The sequence below is a fragment of the Polypterus senegalus genome, chromosome 2 (assembly GCF_016835505.1).
Source record: "Polypterus senegalus isolate Bchr_013 chromosome 2, ASM1683550v1, whole genome shotgun sequence".
NCBI classification, from domain to species: domain Eukaryota; kingdom Metazoa; phylum Chordata; class Cladistia; order Polypteriformes; family Polypteridae; genus Polypterus; species Polypterus senegalus.
The window spans coordinates 118,649,112-118,661,745 of record NC_053155.1 but is presented as its reverse complement, the minus strand read 5'-3'; the positions used below and the strand labels follow the sequence as shown (position 1 = coordinate 118,661,745).

The window sequence follows — 12,634 nt, the reverse complement described above, 5'->3', positions numbered from 1 at the left end:
ACAATATATGAAAATAGAATTAGTTCAATATTAACATATCTCATCAAAACAAACACTATTAAGATTTTTTTGCTTCATCAAACATTGTATCCACATTCAAAGGAAATATTTTTCACAACCTTTTACATGAAGACACCTGATGAACACATATTTCAAGTTGAATGATCCATTGCATGTGAATACAGCATTACCTATTAGAATGACTGAAACATCCAGCCGCAATCCCAAACATCCTGCTCAGAGCTGTTCCGCAGGCTGCTACGAGGTGGACCTGAAATGACTGCAAATATGATCAGATTTTAGCTGTAGCAGCATGCATTTGAATGTCTTCCTAGAACCTGTCTTTGAAAAAATTGCAAAAACGCAGCTTCATTGTGGTTCCTAAGATAAGAAAGGTTATGAAAAGACTTTCTCTGAATACCCATATTCTCCTAAAGCCATTGTTCATTACTCACAGGAAGCATCTACTCTTGTGTATTTTGATGTCTAACACCAATGTTCATTTAGCTTAAAGTGAAAAAAGTAATCAAATTAGTCTGAATGTGAACACTGACAACTTGGCTACTGTATAGGTCAACATAATAATAGCTGTGTTTGCATATATTTATATGTAATGAAGTAATGAAGAAAATCGACACATACTACAGTCTTATACCGACTGAGCCCAGTATAATTTAATTGCAAGCTGATTTGTTTTCTTTAGTAAAACCACAAAATGAGGAATAGTAGGCCTGAGGATTGTGTGGGTGTATGACTGACAAATTATGGAATTCAAGCTATAAAAATTCAGATTTGCCTCAAAATGACATAATAAACAGACAAGGTTATAAGAAATATAATTTATCAGAGCAAACTTTCAAATTCAGAATGACTAACTGAAAGTTTATCTCCATCCTGTATTAGTGTAGCTCCCCCAGCCATTAAACTCACTTAAGTACCTTCATGAAATCCTTCCCTTTGTTTCGTTTGTACTGGTTTCAGGTATAAATCAGCGTTGTTCTCTGTAAAGGCTGTGGAAAGCCAGGTGACTATTGTTGGTATGAACATCTCAGTTTAGTGCAACAAAAGAAAACTGCCTTGAAAAACTTGAAAAAATCAAATTTCAAACAGTGACTCCAAAAGATAAAGCAGCATATCTTCACAATCCACTATTATTACATTAATTTTTTTTATGAAATGGGAAAACCTCATCATGCATGTGCATTTATTTAAAATGTCAAAATTAAAAATCTGTGTGGAAGTCTCATGATAAAATTGACTGTAACGAATATCAGATCATTGTGCCATTAAACTATATTTTCAGAGAACAATGGAATCAATATGATTTCCAAGCAATGCCTCTATGAGATTGTTTTTTAGTAAAATGGAAATCCTGAGTACATATTTATTTACTGTGTGCATGAAGCTACTGCATGAAGTCACTGAGCCACAGATAGGAGTTTGTTTCCACTCTCTCTCATTTTTACAATAAGTTAAGCCACTTGCATTTTTAAATTTTACACTCCCTAGCATCACATCACATACCCGCTGTGATTTCAGGCTGTGACAGAGGTTCACACACGATGGCTTGCAGACACAGTAGCCACTTCTACAGACAGCATATCAAGCATGATCTTCTATAGTGGGGTACTGTCAGCTCTGCAGGTGTTTCACTATTTTGTTGTAAGTAGAGGCTGTGAAATGAGTAAAAGAGAAACATATAAAAAATATATACAAGTAGAAATAGCCTTTCCCAGGAAAATTTGAAATGGTGAATGCATTTGAGGTGATTGAAGTTTTTAAAATTATGAAAAGAATAAGTAAAGTAGATCCAGGCTATCACTTTAAAATTACTTCAACAAGAACACAGGGACACAGCTGGTAACATGCTAAGGCTAAATTTCACACAAACATTAGACAGTAAACAGATAATTAAAACTAACTAATTGAAAACATAAATAAATTACAGGTATATCTGGCCCTGGTAGACATGCAAGAAAACATTTCTTGGCAACATAAATGAGAATTCATCCATGTACTGAAGTTGCTTAAATCAACTTTAAAGTTTGAAAGATCAAATTCCTCCACACATGGCAGAATCCAACTTTGAACAGTCTGCCAGGGCACATACTTCCATCTCCAGTCACCTTAGAATAGAAGTGAGACCAAAATCAGGCACCAGGTGGAATCCATCCACATACAAGTAGAGAACACAAACAATGCACAGAAATCAAATAGTTGGGCAATCCATATCATCTCTGTAGTAGCAGTGCTAACCATTTGGCCTCACTGCTGCACGGCATTGTGTTTATGGTAGCAACCTCTTAGTGCTGAATCCAGGACTAAGAGATATGAGCTATAAGAAGAGACTGAAGAAGCTGAACCTTCTCAGTTTAAGCAAACGAAGATTAAGAGGGGACATGATTGAAGTGTTTAAAATTATTAAATTTCTTTATGAGCAAGAAGAACATTAAGGACAGATTTTGCACAAATGTTATAAAATTTTTCTTCACAAAAAGGACAACAGACACATTGAATAAATGACCAAGTAGTGTGGTAGAGAGTAGGACTTTAGGGATCTTCAAGTCTTAACTTGATAATATTTTGGACAACCCAGGTGAATTAAATATGAGAGCTTGTTGGGCTGAATGGCCTGTTCTTGTCATAATTGTTCTAATGAGAGCCGGCCTTAGGGCGAAGCGAACGAAGCAACCGGTTCGGGCCCACAGCTGGATTTTTTTCCTGTGATGCGACGCTGCTGCGGAGGGCCCAATGGAGCAACAGACTCCTTCACTCCAACCTCTATTACTAATTTTTTTATATATATAATTCACGGGCAACATATTTCATCACCTAATTACTCCACGTGGACATCTCCACTCGGCACTCCAGTCTTCATTATGCTTCACTCAGGCCCGCGTGCCTGTTGCCACCTCCACAGCTCATCTGTGCCTCTGTCCTCAGTGGGCGGCCACTTACGCTTCAGTCAGGGCCGCTCCACCGCACTGCATTCTCGACAGAGCATTAAAGGGGCCGTTCTCTTCATAAAGCCATCACTTTCCTTAATATTAATATATTTCCATTTTGTTAGAAAGAACGTCTTGTAGATAGTAGTTAGGCCTTGCCGAATTTCCACAGTTTGAAATTATTGTATTCCAAATGTCTTCAGTTCCACCGCCAAAAGAAAAAGCTGCAAAAGATTAATTCTTCGCTACCCAAAAAGGCACTTTGCAACACTTCCTAACGAAAATGGTTAGCTCTAGCAGCAGCAGCAACACTAGCACCAGGACTGAGCTTCCATTAGTCGAAGATACAGCAGCGGCATCCAAGCCCCACAAACCTGTATCCGACTCCGAGGAGTCAGAAGCCGATGACGTTAAGAATGACATGGACATGGGTTTTTCGTCAGGTTCAGCAACGTTGCCAGTCATTATCAGACGAGGCTGATAATGATTTTGATTCCTTTAGTTGGGGAGATCCAGGTTTGTGGGGTGCAGCAATCACTCACAAGGAACATGTCTTACTAGTCCAAAAGGGGCCCTTTCGCGAAACCGGGATTCAATAGCCGACGAATGATGATGGGCTCCATTTTTCTGATTCCTTTTATTCCCGAAAATTACCAAATGGTAATGTGCTGACAGCCTGCAAATTTGGCTCCTGTCAGTGTGTTATGGTTACGGTTGTCAGTGTGAAACGGAAATCGTCCAAAAGTGATGGTTGTAGATGCCGGGAAAACGCATTTCTGCAGCTCAGAATGCAGGGAAATCGCTTGGTGGCCGGGGCACTGCCCCGGACCACCTTGCTGCCGGGGTCCCTTACGGGGCCCTCGGTATTTGCTTCAGGCCCAAAATTGTCTAGGGTCGGCGCTGTTGTAATGTTCAACTGGAGTTATTCAATAAACATATTTTTATCATTAAATGTTACTCGTCATTTCATCAAACTATGCAATAACCGCACAGGCATTTTTTTAGTTATAAAGGAATATTACGGTATTCTGGTAAGATAACACAACATTTCAGATATGCACAATTCTTCCACTGGCTTGTTTAATCTGCTTAGCCCAATATAGGCTTATAATGAATATACAACATTATGATATCTATTTATTTATTGACTGCAAAGAACATCTGAGCACCAATCCAATGTAAAAGAAGCATAAAACACAAGAAAAAGAGTTGGGGATACACCCCGTATATTGTTTATTGAAAAGTGTTAGAGACTAATACTGGTCGACAATCTGGAAAGAGTAAATAGGTGAACTGAATTATTTCATAGTAGGAGAGCAGGAAGGGTGTGTTGTAGGGCAAGAAGTAGCATGAGGTCATTATAAAGTGCCGGAGGTTAGGTTATCTAAAAGGGCGCTGCAGAAGTGAGAGGTCTAGCTGGGTTTTTATTCTTGAGGTCTGTGTGAAGGAGGTGGAGAGGTATTAGTACTGAGCGCTTACTCCAGGTCCGGCGTGTCAACACCCTGCTTCAAACCCTTCGACTGCTTCCCAAGCACACGTGTGTGACACCAGACAAAGCTAGTTCTCACACTTTTTATAAACTGCTGCATCCTTCTTCTGTATGTTTAAAGGTGCATAATATCATTTAAACAAATAGATTTGTGTATCAATGACAAGTATAGTTGAAGAATTCCATGAGGTATGATTTGCCCAGTCTTTGATTAGTGTTTCTGGCATTGGTATTCTCTGTCAGCAATCCTACCATAAAAGTGACCTAAATCACAAATAATTAAGATATCACTATAATGATAAACAAAATTATATCAGTTATTAAAAACTGTGCTGCATGTGTATGCTCTTAAAAATCAAAGTGCTGGAGTGGTTATTCAGAGTGATGCCATAGGGCAGTGGTTCTCAACCTGTGGGGCGGGCCCCCCTAGGGGGCATGAAGTAACAAAAAGGGGGGCACAAAGATGTGAAAAAAAGAAAACAAGAATCAAAAATATAAAAAAAAATTTGTTGAAACCAAAACAAATTAACTTAAACTACATTCTGATACTAGAACAATAAATATAGGGTTAGATAAATGTCGATAAAAGTTAAGTAGGTATAATAAAATATGCATCTTCATTTCAAAAAAATGTTAGGAAGGCGCGATTAAAACTGTTATGAAAAATACTTAAATTACTTAATTGCAAATACTTAAAGGTTGAGAAACGCTGCCATGGGGGAATCATTTTTGGTTCTCAAAAGACCCTTCCACATGAAGGTTCCAGAAAGAGCCCTTTATTTATTTGAGATCTGTAACAGGTTCCATACAGTGAATAGTCATGAAAAGATGATAACAGATTTGTGAAATACCAATGGGTCAGGATTTTGAAAGAAGTCTTCCAGCATACGATAATCCAGCAGTGACATAGCTAGGGACAGGCGGAGGGGGTGGTTCGTCCCAGGTGACACATTTTTGGGGGCAGCGTAAAAGGCTCAGTACAATTCGTGTGTAAGAAGCAGGATTCGGAAAAAAAATCACTCATGAATGAAAAAAGTAAAATTCTCTAATTTTTATCCACAAATGCTTCAAAAATAATTTTCAGACTATCCTTCTGTGATGGCATCAGACACAGCAGTTGAAATTTGTGATGCAATAACAGAAATAAACAGAAACATTACACCAATAATAATTTCTAGGTAAGATAAACAACTAATTTACAATTTATAATTTCGTTTCGTTATCAATCCAAATGCGTTCTTACTCTGCGCAGAAAACATCCCCACCTGTCACTTGTACACTACACTGCTTCTGGTTTTCGTAGCGTAATTATGTTAAACTAATAATTAGAACACGGCTTATCAGTGCATCTATACTATATTCTTGTCTAGTTGATGCTTATAAATAATTATATGTGAAAAATTATTGCTGTTCCTCTATACTGTATATGAATAAATCTATGCAAAATGTATCTTAATTGTTCTCTATATGTCATTTTAATTTTCTATTTAAATAGGTTAACATATTCAGATATGTTGGAGGGTGGAAAATAGAAGCACTGCCCAGCCCCGTGCGGCACGAACTCTAGCTATGCCACTGTAACCCAGGCTAAGTCCAGGTTTTCTTAATCTGTTAGTGTCCGGCAAGGTACACCATTCATTAAAGATTTCAGCCTTTCCCCCATACATATAGGAAGTTTTCAAAGCATAAAGAACCAAATTCTTATGCAAAAAACACTTCCCAGAATGAAGTGGTGCTTTGTCAAGCGATGGCTCTATGAGGAACCACACAACCTAGTAAAAGACATGTAGAAAAACATTAAGTTTAATTTCTTACCTGAGGTATTAAAATGGTGTACAAAAGGTTTGCACTTCAGATGTTGCACTGGAGCAGGTGTACAGCTGTCTGTGTGTTCTCTTCGATGTCAGGTAGTTTGATGTGAGCACCAGTTCACCAGTACTGTCCAAATGCCAGTAAATGAGAAATTCCCAAAAAGAAATAACACCCATTTGCGTGAAATATTTGGTTTAGAAAATATTCATGACAGATTAAACATGTATTTAACTTTATATGCCATCGTGCTTGCCTGCCTTGTCTAGCTTTTGATTCTGTGGTTTAAAAAACCAAAAAAATGAAAAATCTCTAATTTGATTTTTTTAAATAACTGGCAAATCTTTCATTTTAGGCACTAATCATGGAACAATCAAAGAGAAGGATTGATCCATAGACCAGTCATTGAGAAAATCTCTGCTCACTGGGTTGAGACTCTGGAGGATAACATGTAGGTAATTTTTTTCATTTATAAACAGTAACTTATAGTTTTTGCTAACTATAAAAATAATATAATTTGCTGCTTTAATTGCTTTGACACAGCAAGGCTTAATGTAACAATTGCAAATTACTTATAGGTGTGCCTGAAAGATTATGGTTCAGATATTCAGAATAAATTGTTTTATTTTCATCAGAAAAAATCAAGGGACAGGTGAAGTAATTTTAGTATCTGTGTACTAATTTATACTACCTAAATATAGTAATATAATATAGCAATATAAGTGGTGATTGAAACATTTTGAACCCGGTCTGTTAAATTAAACAAGTTTTATTTTTCCCAATTGGTAATTAATTCACTTATTACAATGGTCATAACGGCACGGTGGCGCAGTGGTAGCACTGCTGCCTTGCAGTATGGAGACCTGGGTTCGCTTCCAGGGTCCTCCCTGCATGGAGTTTGCATGTTCTCCCCGTGTCTGTGTGGGTTTCCTCCTACAGTCCAAAGACATGCAGGTTAGGTGCATTGGCGATCCTAAGTTGTCTGTAGTGTGTGTGTGTGTGCCCTGCAGTGCGTTAGTGCCCTGCTCGGGACTTGTTCCTGCTTTGCACTCTGTGTTGGCTGGGATTGGCTCCAGCAGACCCCCATGATCTTGTGTTAGAATATAGCGGGTTGGATAATGGATGGATGTATAATGGTCATAAAGGTTTTCAATGTTATTCAATTGAACTGTTGTTTCTAACTTGTGCAACCACTCTTCTGTGGTTGCAAGTGGATGGTCAACAGCTTGGAGTGTCACTTTTCTGTGATTGAATGTTCCAAGCTAACCAGAACAATATTGACCAGTTATGTGGGCAACTTGAGACCTGTAATCATTATAGACTGCACCCTCGACATCATAAAAATTTGCTTGCATGAAATTGCCATTCCTGTCTCATACCCTGAGTTACTGTAATGCTGGAGAATAACCATATTTCCTACATTTTTTCATTACCTGGTTTAGCTCAAAGTGATGTGTCCAAGCTTCATCCCCAGTTATGAAAAGCTTTTTATGCCTCCCCCAGTCCAAATTCATTATCTGAAGATTTCCCTGAAATGTGGTTATGCTTTATTTCAGGAGTCAGCATGTTAGGACTCCAAAATGTATTGATCTTGCTGATGTTTAATTGCTCATAAAGAATGATTTATATGATCCATAACTAGCTCAAACAATGTCTTCCATCTCACATACTGACTCCTCAAATCTTTATTGCAATTCTATCTTCCATGGCAGCATTTCATTTGTTGTCAATAACAAAGGCCGGCCAGACCAGGCATCATCACCTTTGTGAGATGTCCTATCAGTATGGAATTCTGCGGCCAATCTCTTGACTGTAAAATATGAAGGGAGTGGATCCTTCAACATGCTAATGAGACAAAAAAAATTGTTCTAGTGTTAGAACTCCATGATAGCACAATTTATAACACCATGTTGATTTTGTTCTGAAACTGTAAATATACACCATAATCCACAAATGCAGGAACGTTACTGACATATTTTAGTACACAGGAGTTGTACCTTTGGCCACTTGCAAAATCAGCATCATAGAGTTTCACTTCAGGCTCTAAACGTTTTTGATGACATACACTCATTATGTACACTTACTGCATTTACAGTAAGTGACATAACAGTGACTGCCTCTAGAAATGATATTATGCCTATAATGATTCATGTAGGTCATGATATAAAGCTCAAGTCTAAATCAGTTAGCATCAAAATAAAAAGGTATAAATGACATTGCCAAAAGTTGAGGCTGAAAGCCTTTTTTCACATTAATTGTAAAATGTGAGTGACATAAATTGTTATGTTTTATTGTGCATTGTGTGTCCTCTGTGTCTGGGGTAAGTGTGAGAAGAGTGCTGACCTATTGAGAGCAAAAGATGAAAGCTTTGTTTCAGTCTGATTAATCACTCAGGAGATTTGTGTTTTATCTCTGCTTGTCTGCCATAGTCATTATCAGTGTCTACTTTTAAGTGAAATTTTGGAATGAAAGGATATTTGGATTCCAGCTGATGTGTGATGGTTTATTGATCTATGGCTAAAGTTCACAGAGAACTACTGAGAAAAAAAATAAAATAAAAAATAACTTGTGTTGACTCCCGGGTACCTAATTTCTGGAAGCTGATAGCCAATGTAAAAAGTTTACACGGACAAAAAAACAATGGCAATATTTAAAACTACTTACTTAGAGGTTATTCCAATTACACTTTGGCTGAATGCATTTATGTTTGCTGTGATGGACAGGAGCTTCAGGGCCATAGACTCACAAAGGTGAATAGGAGCAAAAGCTCAAAGAAGTTTTAAACTAAATCCCTGGATAACTTCTGACCATACTTTGGAACGTCTGTTGTGCTAAGGAGTAGTTCAGCATTTGCAATAGGTTTGAGCTCTGAGGTCACCCGAGAGGAATTAAATTCTCGACAAAATAAATGTTGGTGCACCAACCTGTTTGCTTTAAAGAAAAACAACAACAAACATGAAATGACGTCAGAAACAGAACAATATAATAGCCTCTTATTAATGTGGAGCTGAATAATTCTCAAGGTATCTTCAGGTTATAAAGGAGCTCTGTCCCTTTAGTCATATGGTCTAAATGCTTGGTCGTGAAGTGATGCATCCCTCCGAGTGGTCGTACTTTTATGACTGAGGGACCAGAAGGGGCGGAGTCAGTTGCCTTCACTGAGCAGTTTCTCAGTAAAGTGGAGAAAAAGGTCGACAGCACTGTTAGCAGCAGTGCCCCCTCTCAGTGCAGGGTGGAATTACATACCTGGGAGGAACCCGGATGACAGCTCCCCCTAGTGCCCTAGGGATGCATTGCCCATTTCCTTCAAGACTATGCTTTTGCCCTTTCTCCTGGGTGCCTCATCTCTAGTGGTGTCCTTCATTCGTCAGTGCGGATATGTATTATATGTGCCACTACATGCTTCCCTCTCTTTTGAAGGATATTGCAAGATGCAGCCCATCCTTTACACCACCCTTAACTCCCTGTCCACAGATCCATCCATTAGAAAGTTAACAGAGACTTCTATAAGACAATAATCTATAGAAGAGGAAAAAAAGAAAGTATCATAGTTACTGTATCTTCTACTACATTGTCAAGAGACAACTTTGAACTGACAGTTTAAATATATGACACAGCATGTGTCTGATTTAAGGCTGGAATAATGAACATGCAAATGTTTGTAGGTCAGTGTAGATACCATTGTTTTGCTTAAACAAATTGTGAATATTTCAATTTTATTACTAAACAATGTACTTATAGCATATGAAATAAGCAACAAATTAGAAAATTGATTCATAGACCAAATGGCAACTCTTAATTTCAATTTCAGCTGTGTCTCATCCAGTCTAATAGTTTAGGTGGGATCATGGGCTGGATAAGTAGGCTTTGAGAATGAAAAAATAATTTAAAGTGATATTTGTGTAGGACAGCTGGGGTGTTAGGTGGATGCATTTCCAGTTTCACCCTCCTAGAGACAGTCACATGTCTGGGGGATAGCCATAGTGCAAATGCTTGCACATGAAATCTCCAGTGGTTCACTAAAAGCAAGAATGGTTCATCTTGTCCTGCACCCTTTTTAACTTCCTTTTTATCCTAAAGGACAAGTTTTAAAAAGCCTTTTGAACCTTTCCTAGTGATGCCTTCTGATGAACAGTTTGATGTACATAAAGTCAACCTTCTGGCTGGAGGGACAGGAGTTTAGCCCATCTTCAATACTTTCAAGCCCATAGACTCCTACTGAGACATTATCATCACACACACACCCACCACTCATTTCTCAGTCTCCCATAGTATCCTGTTATGCTCCTTCATGATCCATTTTGAGGCAAATGCCAGCACCATATGTGAAACATGCAAATTTGGTGTTCTTCACTTCAAATTAAATGATTTAAAACTGGATAGTGTAACGAAAATCTCACGCCAAGTTTCTCTAGCTCAAGGTGTCAGTTCTTATTGGGTCACATTGGTTTTTGTTCCAACTAATGTCTTAAATAGAAACCGATGTTCAATTATTATCAACAAGGATTACATTTTTATTAAGGCTTTCCAGGAGCTGAGGTTCATATCTTTTTTTAGCCATGACAACCAATCTCCTCTACCATCATCAAAACCCCTCAGAGGTCAAGACAATAACAGATTGACAATAAACAGATTTCAGGTTTCATTTCTCTATATACTTTCAAGGCATAAATGCATCATCAATGCTGAAATATATTTTTTTCTGCACCAGAGATTAATTTAATCAAACATCACATGTCTGGTAGAGGAATCGCACCCTTCTAATATGGATGTAATTTCAAAAGGGCCACAACTTTTAATTTTCACCAAGCTGACTTCCTTTTCATTCATTAATGTTCCAAAACCACTTATTCAGAATCACAAAAGGCCAGAAACTACACAGACAAAATCAAGTACCATGCAGGAGCCAGCATTGGATGGAACACCAGTCCATTGAGAAGCACACTTATTCTCTCTCACACACACACACACACACACACACTCAGTCTAACAGTGCTACTTTAGAGATAACAATCAAACTAACCTGTATACCATTTTGTGTATCACTTCAGAACTTCATTTAAATCAGAAAAATAAAGCAGGAGCTGGAAGCAGAAGTAGATCCCAGCTTACCAGGCATTAGAATGTACTCCCATTTTTAGCTCACTTTGATCATACCCACCCAAGTTCATTATATGTGATGCTTAATTCACACTGAAATCATTTTGTCTTGAATGCTATCTGGCCCCAAATGGCTTGTCTCTTATGCCTCCAATGCAGTTACCGAACAGAAACATTCACTTGTGAAGTACTAAGCTGTGACTTGTCTGTTCTTATGAGCAGTGGTAGATCTACTGATATAGCAGTTTTTTATACTCCACATTGTTATCTGAGCACTCACATCCTTCTAGCTACCAGAGATGACCGTCTTTTCTGTATTTACCAGTAGCTGATTGCTTAATACAATATTGAGCTGAAGTCCACCTTAGGATTAGTGAATGCAATTGGTGATTTGTTTTGCTTTAGAAGTGACTACCCAGATAAACAAGTCTCTGAATGAGAACAGTAGCTCCATTCCATATTAACATGTATAATGTCCATGCTAGAATTCAAAGAGGTTTGGGACAAGGACAAGATTTTTTGCATTGTTGGTATCTCCACGAATGACTTGTTAATGGATTTCCCAAGTATTGAAGCAAATTTGTTGATAACAGGCCTTTGTTTTCGGAATACACCGGACGCTTGTAATCTGTCAGTAATATGCAACCTGAATGTACCTTCAGAAACAGGTGCTGACGTTGTGCACTACTTGAGCTACGATAGACAAAAAACTGTGTTGTTTGGGCAATAAAAAGAAAAGTGTCCCGTCAAGCTCAGTATGCAGTGCATTTCATGACTACCCAACTGGAAGAGAAACAATATGAAAAAGGTAAAATCAAAGATATTTACGATCTAAAGTCTGTGATGTAAAAGAGTAGTCATCAGAACAGTAAATAACCAAACACTGCATGACAAAATCATCAGAAAGAAGGTATTCAAAATCACTAGGCAAAGGATAAGTCTGAAATCATGCAAAAAGTTTTGAACAGAAAATCAACAACAAACACTAATATAAAAATCTCTGAAAGAAAGTGAACAGGACAAAATGAACTCCATGGGGAAGTCAAAAATGCACTGCACAATCTTTTTATGTCCCATGGCCTCCAATCATGCAACCTCTTATTAATTAAAATAAAATAGCAACAGGCAAAGACTGGATGGGCCAAGGTAAATCAAATAATAGATAAAAGGAAGGGCCTGGGTTGAGCCACAAGCATACCTGAATGTGAATATTATGGTCAGGTACTGATGCTGTTCATTAAAAATTAGAATTGGAAGCCTTTATTGTCATTATACCAAGTATAACGAAATT

The 12,634-nt window shown here is 37.9% G+C and overlaps 1 protein-coding gene across 3 annotated transcripts in view; it reads left to right on the top strand.

The window, feature by feature from the left end:
- The window catches only part of kcnj6 (potassium inwardly rectifying channel subfamily J member 6), a 426,614-nt gene that overhangs the window by 138,024 nt on the left and 275,956 nt on the right, over positions 1 to 12,634 (top strand). For 2 of the 3 annotated variants that reach the window (XM_039744460.1, XM_039744459.1), the window contains exon 2: positions 6,599 to 6,694. The gene's annotated coding sequence lies outside the window, so the exon portion shown is untranslated. Of the gene's footprint in view, positions 1 to 6,598; positions 6,699 to 12,634 lie in introns of all 3 variants that reach the window. The other variant, XM_039744461.1, reaches the window with a different exon arrangement.